The sequence below is a fragment of the Tenrec ecaudatus genome, chromosome 4, assembly GCF_050624435.1.
Source record: "Tenrec ecaudatus isolate mTenEca1 chromosome 4, mTenEca1.hap1, whole genome shotgun sequence".
Classification (NCBI taxonomy): Eukaryota; Metazoa; Chordata; class Mammalia; order Afrosoricida; family Tenrecidae; genus Tenrec; species Tenrec ecaudatus.
Genome location: NC_134533.1, coordinates 156,463,517 through 156,476,400, shown reverse-complemented (window position 1 = coordinate 156,476,400; position 12,884 = coordinate 156,463,517). Strand labels below are relative to the sequence as shown.

At 39.3% G+C, this 12,884-nt stretch overlaps 1 protein-coding gene across 1 annotated transcript in view; it reads right to left on the bottom strand.

Annotated features, from left to right (window-relative positions):
- RSRC1 (arginine and serine rich coiled-coil 1) overlaps positions 1 to 12,884 on the bottom strand; it is a 463,476-nt gene that overhangs the window by 319,004 nt on the left and 131,588 nt on the right. The window lies entirely within an intron of this gene.

Genomic DNA, 12,884 nt, shown 5'->3' with positions numbered 1-12,884 from the left:
CAATAAATACACTTATTTCATTGTTGTAGAAGAAAATAAAACATGAAAAGTAAAATAGAAAAGTAAAATGGTAAGGTTAGGGTTTAAATATGGCCCAAAATTTCTTACAAAGAATGATGGAACAACTGATTTGGAGATAGGACATGATGGACTGCTTGGCTCTGTAAGGACAGAGGCAAAGAAACTAGAGGCCATGTAAGTGATGTAATAATATCATTATTGGTAAATTACTAGATATTCCACAGGAATGCATACTCATCAGAATGCTTTATATACTGTATATTGTACTTGGTATAAAACAAATATTATTTTATAAATAAATATTATAATGGCTCTTAAATTATGGACTTTAGAATGTCATTCCTAGTATTATTTAATGTGCAACTAAATGCTAATCAGTCACTAAATAACCAACTTTTAGAATTTTCATGGAGGCATTAGCATATAACAAAAATATTTTTTTCAAAAATACTTCAACACCAAAATACCTAAGAGAAGCTACAGGTTAAAAATTGTTGGAAGTGAAAAAGAAGGACAGAAAGATAGTTCATCATACTAACACTACTTCTTTATACATTTGAATACTTACATAATAAAAAGTTTACAGGAAATAACATATAGACAGAGCATGGGGACTGACCACAACAGGCCTCATAATCCCCATTTCTAGGGAAACAAAACAAACCAATCGCTGTCATGGAGTCAATGCTGACTCACAGCAGCCCTCTGTGGGTTTCCAAGACTGTTAACTGTTTACAGGAGTAGAAAGCCTGCAGAGCGGCTGGTAGTTTCTTCCTGCTGACTATGCAGATCACAGCCAACATGGACCCCTTATGCAACCGGTGCTCCTTGATGAAGAAAAAGGAGCCTTAGTGTGCCGAAGGACTAGCATGTAGAGAGCTGTAAAATCACTGGAGGCCAAGTGAATCCCAAAGGAAAAGGCACCTATCTTCATGATACCTCTGTCCTGGGGTCAATCTTATGAATCTCTCAAAACAAAGGAGTTTTAAGTTTGCTGTCCAGAACAATACATTCAACAGAAAGGATTCCTAATATTTTAGAAACTTTTAATATAGCATGTATCATGCCAGCAGCACAAGGATCTCGGCTTCAACAAATAGCCAATTTCATTTTGTAAACTTCCCCAGAATGTTATCAACAGCTGTATTAGAAAATGGAAAGCTAATGAAGTTAGGAAGCGGCGCTGGCATACGGCACACTCTATTTCTCATCACTCTAATGCAGAATCTAATGGATGAGAGATCCATCTTTTAACTTGAAAAAAAAAAAGTAAGCAGACTGTAAATCCAGAAAATATACTATCATTTGACAGTATTATTGGACCATATTTTGCTACCTAAATCCAATAAACGGAATTAATGATATCAGTGTTTTTGTAAGAAAAAAAGAAGGGAGGCAGGGAGTGGGGGAGAATATACTCTCCCTCTTGCCTTTTTCTAAAAGTTCAAAGCCTGATTATCTTAAGGTCTTGTTTTCTTTTAGCAGTAGCTGAAGCAGAGACTGAACGATTAAAGGACTGTAAACATTCTTTTTCTGTAAAGATGGTTTCCTGACTATGACAGAAGAAATTATAAATACTGGGTAATATGAAATTTTCAGAAATCAATGCTTTTCACAAACAATGGGGTTGCTTACCTATAAAATATAACTTTTAATATTTAACACTAATTTTATTTGAGATCAAGAGCAAAGTTCTTTCTGAAAAGCAAATGGTTATTAGTGGTTTCTACCAGAGATCCATAACAGCAAAGGCAGATCCATGTTTAGGTGATTACTGTATGTTGTGATTCAGTTATCTGCAGGGTGTCTGCATGGTACTCTAACTATTTAAAGCCAGTAAAAAGATTACAGCTCACACTAACTGGATTTTCACAGCTCCCTATCATTCGACTGGAATTCCTCATGGGCAGATTAAAAAGGCCAGAGCAAACAATAGCCGTTTTAAAATACAAGGTGGTCATTAAAAGAGAGAAAGAAAGAAAAAGTATCCTTTATATTCAAGACGACAATAATTATTGAAGGGTGCAACAATATAAAACTAAATTTTAAAACATAATAGAGGTAAAATACTGGGTGCTGTCACAGAATTATTCTACATAAAGTGATCGATAGCATCTGAAAAGGCTATAGTTTTGATATTAAAATTTACATTATGAAGGCTATTGTGTAAAGTTCGATAAAGCAAGACCTGAGCATCAAATGGCCCCTGAAGGTGACAGAATTTAACCTCTTATAAGAGTACGGTGTTCTTCAGACTTTAGTGAATCAAAGTAGCTGTGTGTCTTTCTTGTTCTTTAGACTTAGACATCACTTTATTCCTTATTAATTTGACCCTCTACTTCCTACAAAAGAGGACTTCCCAAGTATTATCAGTCCTTATGACTTTACCTAATATACAAAACATTCCTTTATGTTTTACCTCCTGTATTACTCATGCAAGCTTTTCATTGTAGTTAGGTGCCATCAAGTCAATTCCAGCTCACAGAGACCTTGAGGACAACAAAATGAAGCACTGCCTAGTCCTGGGCGATCCTCACAATTGCTCAATCCAAGCCCATTGTTGCAGCCACCGAGTACATCCATCTTGCCGACCACCTTCCTCTTTTTTTGCTGCCCCTCTCTCTACCTTACCAAACATAGCGTCCTTTTTCAGGGACTGGTCTCTCCTGATAACATATCCAAAGGCTTCCATCCTTACTCCAAGAAGCATTCTGGCTTCTTCCAAGACAGATTTGTTTGTTCTTTTGGCATCCACAGTACTTGCAATATTCTACACCATACCCTAAGTCAGATGCACTGATTCTGCTTTAGTCTTCCTTATTCAGTGTCCAACTTTCAGGGTCCAATTATAAGACAACTGAAAATGGCACAGCTTGGATCAGGCGCAACTTCGTCCTCAAAATAATAGGCTTTTCTTTTTTTTATCATTTTATTAGGGGCTCATACAACTCTTATCACAATCCATACATACATCAATTGTGTAAAGCACATTTGTACATTCATTGCCCTCATCATTCTCAAAACACTTGCTCTCCACCTAAGCCCCTGGCATCAGTTCATTTTTCCCTCCCTCCCTGCTCCCCCTTCCTCATGAACCCTTGATAATTTATAAATTATTATTTTGTCATATCTTACCCTGTCCGACGTCTCCCTTCACCCACTTTTCTGTTGCCTCTCCCCCAGGGAGAAGGTTATATGTAGATCCTTGTAATTGGTTCCCCCTTTCCAACCTACCTCCTTCCACCCTCCCAGAATAGGCTTGTTTTTCGGCACTTTAAAGATTTACCAAGTGCAATGTATCATTTTCTCTCTGGACTGCTGTCTCCATGAGCACTGATTATGGGTCCAAGCAAGATGTTTTGATCTTTTCTCCCTTACCATGATGGTAATTACCTATTGGTTCAAGTTTTAGGATCTTTGTTTTCTTTACATGCTATAATAGGTGCTTTCATTTTTACCATTTTACTCTAAGGCCTAGACAGATTAAGTGACTTGTCCAAGATCACATAGCTAGCAAATAAAAGAGCAAATGGATTCAAAATCAAGTCAACAAGACTCTAGAGCAGCGATTCTCAACCTGTGGGTTGTGACCCCTTTGGGGGTGGGGGATCGAACGACCCTTTCACAAGGGTTACCCAAGGCCACTGGAAAATACATACATATTTCACCATATATAATTACATATTGTTATGTAATTAATCACTTTGCTTTAATTATGTTCAATTATGTTCAATTTGTAACAATGAAAATACATCCCAAATATCAGATATTTATATTACGATTCATAACTGTGGAAGACTGACAGTTACGAAGTAGCAATGAAAATAATTTTATGGTTGGCGGTCACCACAACATGTGTTAAAGGGACATGGCAGTAGGAAGGTTGCGAACCACTGCTCTAGAGGATGAGCTCTTAAGCACCATGGTTACACATACTTTCTCCATTACCTTCTATTCCTCATTTCATTGATAAATCCCATTTGTTTAAACTCTCTCTCCCAACCACCATTCACACAGCACATTCAAATTTCATCCTTAGTGTCTCCTAACAATTTCGTCAAGGGACTTAAATAATTAAATAGTTAGTGAAAAAACTTATTTCTAAACCCAAGTAGTAACTCAGATCAACAACCAAATGGAGAACAATTCCTATAGATTTCTTCCCTTTCCAGCTCTGGATCCAGTGCCACTCTTTCCTTCTCCACTTAGTTAAAGCTCATTACTATTCTCTCAACATTAATTACTATAAGAATCCTAAATGCTCAGGGTCTCTATATTCTTTCAATCTATTGTCTTTAGATTTAAAGCCCCTCAAAGTAAAACCACCTCCAGTGCTTCTTGTTATGTCCCTTTCTTATATATGTTTTAGCCAAAATTAACTGAAAAATTCCAAAAGGAAAAATAAATTCACGTATATTTGCATGTGCTTATAATATGGTATGTGAAAAGGCGCTATTAAGATATACAAGAAATTTTCAAATGTGGTCACTTGGTTTTGGGGAAGGGGGTGTACAAAATAAGGTAGGAGGCAGGCATGGTAAAACAGAGATTTCAGGCATATAGTCATATAATGTCCAATTTTTAACCACTTCAATAATATTTCCTATCTGGAAACAGGGAAATGAGAAAGGGCATGGAAAAGAGGAGAAAAGAGGGGGGGGGGTGGAAATAGAACAAATAACATCCAGTGTAGTCCTATTTCCAAAAGCGATATTTTGCATTTTCTATCTCCTAAATAAAATGGGAATTTCATGGGAGGGAGGGAAAAAATAAAAAGAACAGTTTCCAAAACATTCCATGATCACTATTGCCTCAATTCTTTTGTCAGTCTGTCTTCCTCTTACTTGTGCCTCTTCTATGATTTTCCACAATAGCTTAGGTGTTTAACACCTCTAGAATGTCTCCCCTGATTGTCTCATTTGGAGTTAAGTATCCCTCCAGTATGCTCCTAGTATCATAAGCATCTCTGTGTGAAAGCATTCACACTATTTGGTTATCATCTATTAATGTGCCTGACTCCCAAACTAGATGGAAGCTTTAAGATCAAAGACCGTGTCTTATTCATCTTTGCAATCTCTAGTAACTACAATGGTGCCAGACCTACTTTACAGCATCCAAAGTAATCCATAGCACAATGCACTTAACTTTGCTGTGGCCCATGGGTCAGATCTAACAGTCAGTATGATTTAATCTTGCCATATGGGAAATATTGCTTTGGTCACTGAAGCCTTCTCTTTATAAGAAAATATAGTTAGCAATTTCCAAGCAAAATTCTAAGGAGTTCATGATAAGACAGAATTGAAACCCCCAAAATTCAGGGCAGAACTCTCTTGAGTTCTAAATTCATATATGCTCCTACCTACTTTATTTCTCATCTTGAATATTTCAAAGGCTGCTCAAACTCAGTATGTCCAAACCAAACTTTCAATCTGCCCTGTCATGCCAGTCTCTCCCATTGTACTTTTGTTTAGTGAAGAGCATCACCATTATTCCCATGATGCGAACCAAATCACTAACTGTCATACTTAGCTAATCTCTTGGTCTCATTCACCAACACAGATGTACCATTACATACAGAGATACGTCTCAAATTTATCAACTTCTTCCCAGCCCCTATTCCAAGCTACAAACCCTAGTCCATGCAACTATTATAACTCCCCTGGCTACTGTGCTACTTTATCTAGTGTCTCTGCGTCCACTCTCCTCCCTCTCCGATCTGTTTTCCACACTGCAGCTGGACAGATCTTTTCAAAGCACTAATCTGATCATGTCACCCATCAGATTAAAACACTTCAAAGGCATCCTGTACTCTTAAGATAGAGACCAAAATTCTTAACCAGGTTTACATGATTCCGCGTAGTCTAGCCCCTATCTCTTTCTCAGACACCATCTTATACTACATCGTAGCTATTCTGAATTCCCTTCAAGTCCTGTTCAAAACAGGCTCCCTTCTATCTCAGAGTTTTTACTCATAGTGTTTTCTGTCTGTAATGTTCTCACTACACTTTTCGTACTAAACTCAGCCCAACTGGTATCTCCTCAGGAGAGTTTCATTCGAACTCTTCTAAATAAATTCTTCCCTGGCATGTTGCTTAAAGCACTGTGTAGCTCTTTTTCTTGGTATTTGTTATTACTGAAATTGTATGTTTATGTATGTGATTTACAATGACTTCTCCTCTCACTGCACTATTTAGGCTCCATCACGTCAGGCACTATATAATTATCCACAGCCTTGGAATCTCCAAGACACAGTTCAGTGGCTAGCACTGTAGGCACTTAATAAAGATGTGCTGAATCAATGACAGCCAGAAGGGCATCCGTTAGGTGGCAACACCTAGACCTACGTGAAATCATCAGTGTTGTTGCATGTGAAAAAGGCAGAGACTCCATATCAATGTCAATAAATATAAGGAACCCAATCATGACAACATTTGCGTTACCCTAAGACCTCAACTCTGCCTTCAATCTCAGAGTATTATACACCAATTCCCACCAACATCCACTGGTAAGATATTTTTCTAACAAAAAGGTGGGACTTTAAAGATGGTTTACTCCATCGATTTTGCTCTACACATAAAGAATATAAAATCCAGGCTGGTGACCTGGTTGAGGTCACAAGCAAGCCAATGGAGGAGGCAGAACAAAAACCAATGACTAGCAATCTAATGCTACAGCACCATCTACCATGGTAGCACACTGTGAATTTGTTAGTGTTGTTTGTTTTGGGGGTGAGAATACAGTACAAATTACTAAGTCTAGCAACCGTGTAGATACATGCAAGTTTCTCTGATCATGTGTTCTAATTGCCAGTTGAGAAAATATGGGCAGTATATTTTCTATGTATGGTACATATCTCCAAGGGGTCATGTGAAATTGCATGCTTACTACTTTTTAGAGTTTTTATTGATGAAATTGTTGGTCTGAGAGTTTTAGCTATTGTTCAAAGTATAACCCTACGGGACATTTTAGAAATGCTGATTTAAGGATTTAGAGATGTCCAAGCAGCAGCTTTGTGATTTGTTTTAAATCATTTTGAGGACTCATAAAACTCTTATCACAATCCATATATACATCCATTGTGGCAAGCACATTTGTACATTGTTGCTATCATCATTCTCAAAACATTTTTTTTCTACTTGAGCCCTTGGTATCAGCTCATTTTTTCCACTCTCTCCCCACCCTCACAAACCTTTGATAATTTATAAATTATTATTATGGCATGTCTTACATTGTGTGATGTCTCCCTTCACTCACTTTTCTGTTGTCCATCCCCCAGGGAGGGAGTTATATGTAGATCCTTCCCTCTACCCTCCTGGAATAGTCACTCTCACCACTGGTCCTAAAGGGATCACCTGTCCTGGATTCCCTGTGTTTCCAGTTCCTATCTGTGCCAGTGTAGATCCTCTGGTTTAGCTGGATTTGTAAGGTAGAATTGGGATCATGACAGTGGGGGGTGGGGAAGAAGTATTTAAGAACTAGAGGTAAGTTGAATGTTTCAACATTGCTACACTGCACCCTGACTGGCTTGACTCCTCCTCACAACCCTTCTGTAAGGGGATGTCCAGTTGCCTACAGATGGGCTTTGGGTCCCCACTCTGCCACCTCCCCCTCATTCACAATGATATGATTTTTTTTTTTAGTGCTTTTATATCTCGTCCCATCGACCCGTCATGATCATACAGGCTGGTGTACTTCTTCCATGTGTGTGTGTTTTTTGTTTTTTTTTTGCTTCTCAACCAGATGGCCATTTCTTTAGCTTCAAGCCTTTAAGAACCCAGAAACTGTATCTTTCGGCAGCCAGGCACCATCAGCTTTCTTCACATTTGCTGTGCACCTGCTTTGTCTTCAGCAAACATGTCAAGAAGGTGAACGTCATGGAATGCCAGTTTAGTAGAACAAAGTATTATTACATTGAGGGAGTACTGGACCTGTGATGATGTGTTAGGGGCTATAGCAAAGAAAAGCATTGGGAAATATAATAATCCCAGAACACTTCATTGTGCTAATGAGAAACCTATACATGGATCAAGTGCAAGAGAATACTAAATGGTTTAAAATCAAGAAAGGCATGCATCAAAGCTATATTATTTTTACTACACTTATATGATCTAGGTGATGAGCAAATAATCAGAGAAGCGGATTATATAAAGAAGAATGTGACATCAGGATTGGAGGAACGGTTATTAATGACCTTCAATATGCAGACAACACAACTTTGTTTGCTGAAACTGAGGAGTTGAAGCACTTACTGATGAAGACCAACAATTACACCCTTCTGTATGAATTTCAACTCAAGGCATAGAAAACCAAACTCCTCACAACTACAAGTAACATCATGATAAGCAGAAAAAAGATTGAAGTTGTCAGAGATTTCATCTTGCCTGGACCCATAATCAATACTCATGGAAGCAGCAGTCAAAAAACCAAACTATATAATGTACTGGAGATGTTGCTGCACAACATCTCTTCAAAGCGTTGAAAAGCAAGGATGTTACTTTGAGGACTATGGTGTGCCTTACCCAAGCTGTGGTCATCCTAATTGCCTCACATGCATATATAAGTTGAACAGCAGAAAAAGGTGACTAAGAATCAATGCATTTAAATTATGGTGCTGGCATAGAATATTGAGAGCACCATGGGCTGCCAAATGAACACACAAATCTGTCTTGGAAGAAGCGCAACCAGAACGCTCCTTCAGAAGCCAGGGTGGAGAGATGTGGTCTCACATTCTTTGGCTGTGTTGCTAGGGGAAAACAGTCTTATAAAAGAACATCATGTTTGCTAAGCAGAAGAGCAATGAAAAGGGGGAAGCTGGTCAACAGGATGAATTGACACAGTGGCTGCAACACTGGGCTCCAGCACAGCACGGGACCAGCAGTGTCTCTGTTTGCGGTAAAACCCAGTTGCTATGAGTGGAGCCTACGCAATGGCGGCTAACAACATAACTAAATATATTACAAACTCACAAAAAATATTTAGGTTATATTGCTTCACTTAAGGAAGAAATAATAACGGTGGTGGAGTAATTTACATGTTGGATTGTGAGTCACAAAGTCAGTAGTTCAAAACCACCAGCTGTGCCGTGGGAGAAAAATGAGGCTTTCTACTCCCTCCAGTAAATATTACAGTCTGAGAAACCCACAGGTATAGTTTTACTCGGTCCTATACAATCAGTATGAGATAAAATTAACGGATTGCAGTGAATTTGAGTTTGGTTACTGAGGTAGTTAGTTTATTGTGCCAACCTGGCCAATGAACACATGTGGGGTTAATTGAAGGGCGGAAAGATAAAGGGCTCAGTGAGCCTCGTCTCGGGTCTCTTGCTTTCTGACGGTCGGACCAGAGTGCAGCTGCTTTACCAGTTCCCTGCTTCAGCTGGCAAGGCTCACTTCCTGCAAGACATCCTGAGGAGAAGCCACATGGACCTACCCCAATGCAGCCCTGGGTGCTGGAGCAGTGTGTGGAGACCCCTGCCAGTGCTGAGATGCTTACACATTCACTGATTCGGCTTTCCTCCTGCAGTCAGCATCGTGGTGTGTGTTTTGTAAGATGGAGGAGGACTTTGTAGATTGGTGTCGGACATATGGGTTAATGTTGGACTTGTGGGCTTGTGCAGCACTGGGTTGGGATGTTTTTTGATGTGCACTTAACCTTTATATAAAACTCTCTCTTATACATGAGTTTCTGTGGATTTGTTTCTCTAAAAGTACCCAGACTAACACAGTTACATAAATTATCCTCCACCATAAAAACACCCACTGCCATCAGTTGATTCTAGCTCAAAGCAAACCGACAACAGAATTGCCTGTTTGGGTTCCCACACATGTAAGTCTTTACAGAAGCAGCCACCTTCATTTTTCACCGAAAGAACAGCTGATGGGTTTCAACTGCTGTCCTTGTAGTTTGTAGCCCAATGTATAAGGCACTGTGCCACCCGGGCTCCCTTCGTGAGAAAAGAAGGGTGAGTTCCAACTAGTGGACATCCACCCTGTAGCGCAGAGAAGAACTGCCCATCAGGGCTTGCAAGGCTATAGTTTTCTGGAGGCAGACTGCCACATCTCTTTCCCACAGAGCAACTGTGGGACCATCAACCTTTCAGTCAGCAGCCAAGTGCCGAATCGCAGCATTATCAGTTATGGATTTTCTATTTGAATGTACCTATTATACTCAGGCAAAAATGTTATTCTTATTTGCCTAGATAGCTTTGAATGATGAAAACTTTCTTTACCTGTCTTTTATAATTTTTATCAATTGCATTTAATTGCTAGGTAGGCGTAATATAAATGTTAGGTCTGAATCCAAATACTCAAGGTTTTTCAAAACATGTTATCTATCCATTTCTTTTATAATGTGGACTGAACATGCTCCTTTATCTTTCTCAAAAAAGGAAAGCTAAGACTGCAACACGACAACCAAATCGATTTTCATGATCTACTTCCAGGTGGCCTGTCACAAACTGGCAGATCCACAAAGGCCTACGCGTGCTATTTCCAAACCTCCTCTAGGAGTTCGGAAAGGTGTAAACAGCAGCGCTCATTGTTGTATCCCTAACTGCACCTGCTAGGATACTTACCATCACGTTCGTAATAGCATTTCAAAAACGCTTTGTGTTTACACCCACAAGATCCAGTCTCTGAGACTCAACCCACCATTCCTGTTGCTATATGCAGTCCCAGGTCCAAAGGACCGCATCCTAAGCACTAAATGAAAAGCATTAACCCAATGATACCATCTGGAGTTTTTCTTTTATTATATACTTTCATTGCCTTGAAATCCAAGATACGTTAACAACACACAAATGGAATGCATTACAAAGTTACTCTGTTTTAGTGGAAAACTGCACCCAATAACTACCTCTATCCAAAGAGACACATGTTATTTCTATCATCTGGTTATACTCACTTCATTTATTAGGATATTAAGAACATTTAAACTGGCCACGGTGAAACTGTCCTATAATATAAAGTTAGGACATAAAATTAGGTCACCATGTGAATATCTATGTAAGTATTTCTGATTCTCTACTTCTGCTAAAAAACCAACTGTCAAACATGTCAATCATGCATTATGGCTTACTCCAATCCACTACATTTTGAAGATGCCATTCCAATGATCACTAGACTGGGAAGAACGCCTGAGAGAAATCATTAAACTAGATTTCTAAAAATACTGAACATATTACTTGATTTAGCATGCTGCACATCTGAGTTACTGAAGGTGCTTTACAGTGAGGTATCAATAAGACCTAAAATGAGTGATTATAAGAAACAGCTCAAAAAAAGAAACATCTTAGCCTTATTTAAAGGGTACTGCTCAGTTATTTAGGAAGAAAATGAAGGGGGAAGTGCAAAGTGGAGACCCAAAGCCCATTTGTCGGCCACTGGAGATCCCCTTACAGAGGGGTCCAGGGGAGGAGATGAGTCAGTCAGGATGCAACATAACACCAACGAAGAATAGAGCTTTCCTCTAGTTCCTAAGTGCTTCTTCCCCCTCTCCCCCTCCCCATCATGATCCGAATTCTACCTTGCAAGTCTGGCTAGACCAGAGGATGTACACTGGTGCAGATAGGAGCTGGAGGCACAGGGAATCCAGGGCGGATGAGCCCTTCAAGACCAGGGGTGGGAGTGGCGATACTGGGAGGATAGAGGGAGAGTGGGTTGGAAAGAGGGAACCGATTACAAGGATCTACATGTGACCTCCTCCATGGGAGACGGACAATAGAAAAAGGGGGTGAAGGGAGACATCGGACAGGGAAAGATATGACAAAATAATAATTTATGAATTATCAGGGGCTCATGAGGGAGGAGGGAGCAGGTAGGGAGGGGAAAAATGAGGACCTGATGTCAGGGGTTTGGGTGGAGAGCAAATGCTTTGAAAATGATGAAGGCAATGAATGTGCGGATGTGCTTTGCACAGTTGATGTATGTATGGATTGTGATAGGAGTTATATGAGCCCCTCATAAAACGTTTAAAAAAGAAAGGAAGAGAAAGACTTGGCTAGGCAGCTAAGTATATTCCCTCTACATTCCGCTAACAATAAGGCAGAATATTTAATCTACAAAGCCACACATAACACAACTTGAAGGCAAAACGGCAAGGCCACCATTCAAACATCCCTATGGGATAGTGCACATACGTCTCATGAGTGTCAGTGATAGCAATTACAGATCCTGAAATAAAGTGTACTAGACATGAAGAGTGATAAATGAGAGCTGGAATTTTAATCAGTATTTAAAAATATGAAGCATAGCCATGGCATTCTATTTCTAAAGCAATTAATGCTAAATAATAGTAACATTGCTTGATACTATATACAATATTTAAAATATTCCTAATTTAAGACTTTCCTAAATGTAGCCTGCTGGTTTTGATGGACGTAGGCTATGAATACTAGGGGGTACCCCAAAAAAACTGTAAAATAAAAACAAACACTGGGTGGAGCTTTCGTGGTATGCATTTTTCCTGGGAGGCAAGCATCAAATAACTCGCTCTGAGTCAGTATACCCAGAGGTGCTGCCTGGGAAGGTTCTCTTTGTTCACAGTGAATCTGTTTTGTGAAAGCAGTTTCACTCAGACCTCCTGTTTTGTGATGGCCAATTTAAGAGTACAGTGTGCAGCTGTGAAATTTTGTTTCCTACTCGGGAAAAATGCCACAAACTTCTGAACACAGTTTACAAGGACAGCACTATAGGAAAAACTCACGTGTATGAGTGGTTTTTTTTGTTTAAGAAAAAAAATGTTCATTGATGACAAACCTCATTCTGGACGTCTGTCAACTTCCTGAACGGACAAAAATGTCGACTTGTAGTGAGTGCATTTGAAGTTTGTTCCACCAGGTCAGACTGTTAATCAATCTTTCTATT